Below are 1,880 nucleotides of genomic sequence, written 5' to 3'. Positions count from 1 at the left end.
AACAAGCAATACATCTGTACCAGCAGCTTCTGGAGCATTGCTCTACCTCATCCATCGCACTCATTAGCGTCACATCCACTTGTAGTGCATCATTTCCGCCAGCAAGCTTCTCCCGTTAGACCTTCCCCGAGGTGGTTGGTGGGGTGACGAGCACCCAGCACGTGACCTCTACGATGAGGCTCTACCCACGGAAGTGCCATAGGAAGACACGGATTAAATAGTATGGCTTGTCCCCCAGAAGGCTGTATTATGGTGTACATAATATAAAACTTCGGCCCAGTTCTGCTTGTATTGCAATGGTTGGTGTTCCTGAAGTTTCATTTTTCGTCCCTTTTTATTTTTTACATCCATGTTTGTGATGGAATAGTATTGTGAATCGCTAGCTCGCATTGCATGCTGGGAAACAGCGTCACTCAAGGAAGTTTTGGCTTCGCTGACACGGTCCTGAAGGGAAGTGGGTTTTAGTGCACTGGAACGGGATGAATGTGTTCAATCAAGCAGTACAAACCTGATTAATTGTCTTAATACTTCACTTCGAATGGCCATATTGTTTAGGATTAGAATTAGATGAGAACTTCTTCACAATATTTGCAACTATTCAATTTGACCAGCAGGTGTCAGTAGAAGACGAAATTTCATGTTGACTATTTCCTCATGGAAGTGCTCTCTTTACATTGGATTGTTCTCATAATTATTTGAAGTGTAGGCCTGTATCTGCACACAATTTGGAATTCGTCCCAGCGCCCTGAGCTGTAAATTTGGACGGTGTAAAATGAAAATGGCCATCTGCAGCAGAATGAAAGTGAGATTGCATTGTCCAGGTAGGAGGACAGCAGTCAGTCATGTTTCACCTCCAGTCAACACGCAGTGGTTCACATGAAGGTCCAAGAGGCCTACAGACCTACACTGAGTCTGGACGTGGCAGTACAGTTGGATCATTGTCTTTGTTGTGTTGTTTGGTCATTGTGATTCAATGTAATGTGAGAGAAGGACGAGTGCAGTTATATTGGAGTGAGTTATTTAGAGTGTAATAGAAGTTATAATGCAGAGTCTTTTTTTATGAAATGTTCTATCACCTGGCATCCATCCATCCATCCATCCATCCATCCATCCATCCGTCCATCTTCTACTGCCGTATCCGGAGTCAGGTCTCGGGGGCAGCAGCCTCAGCAGAGACCCCCAGACTTCCCTGGACCCAGTCACCTCCTCCAGCTCCTCCAGTGGGACCCCAAGGCTTCCCAGTCCAGCCCAGAGACCTGGTCAGCACCACTGTGACTCCCTGAGTCCCTGCTGCTCAGGTGAGGCTTCAAAGATCTGGCTGCACCTGATTGGACGGTCGTGGAGGATCTCCTTGGTCTTCTTGGTCTCCAGCTGTTTGACCTCATGCTCTCTGTTGACCTCCTCACTCAGTCCCTCAGTGATGTAGAGCTCAGTGTAGATGCTGTTGAGGAGAGTTTGACTTCCTGCTTCTTCACCTTCAGTCACATGTTCACATCTCCTCTCCAGACTGATCTTCTGCTGCTGTAGAAGCTCCTGCAGACCACCAACCTCTGGAGCTGAGAGAAGGTTGGAGAAGAAAACATCAGTGTGACAGTGTGAGCATCATTTTCTGTCCACGACTTGAAGCTGAAAGCATCCAAACTCCATTTTTCAGCTGATGTGGTGAAGCTGCTGTTGTCTGACTGTTTGCTCTAAATGTCCTCCAATGGATCTTCTGACTGGAGGTCCTGACCACGGTTATAATAGTTAACGAAAACGAACAAAATAACAAAAACTTAAATTGAAAAAAACAATTGTCACGTTCCCAGGGGTTCGGATTTTGGTACCTGCCTCGTTGGGGTTCGAAGCGAGCAGAGCTGAGACCATAAGGGTGACGTAGC

Source organism: Nelusetta ayraudi, unplaced genomic scaffold (assembly GCF_046127955.1).
Source record: "Nelusetta ayraudi isolate G7.1 ecotype Tasmania unplaced genomic scaffold, CSIRO-AGI_Nayr_v1 ptg000021l, whole genome shotgun sequence".
In the NCBI taxonomy this organism is placed as follows: domain Eukaryota; kingdom Metazoa; phylum Chordata; class Actinopteri; order Tetraodontiformes; family Monacanthidae; genus Nelusetta; species Nelusetta ayraudi.
The sequence above is the reverse complement of the archived record's forward strand: the minus strand, read 5'-3'. Positions refer to the sequence as shown.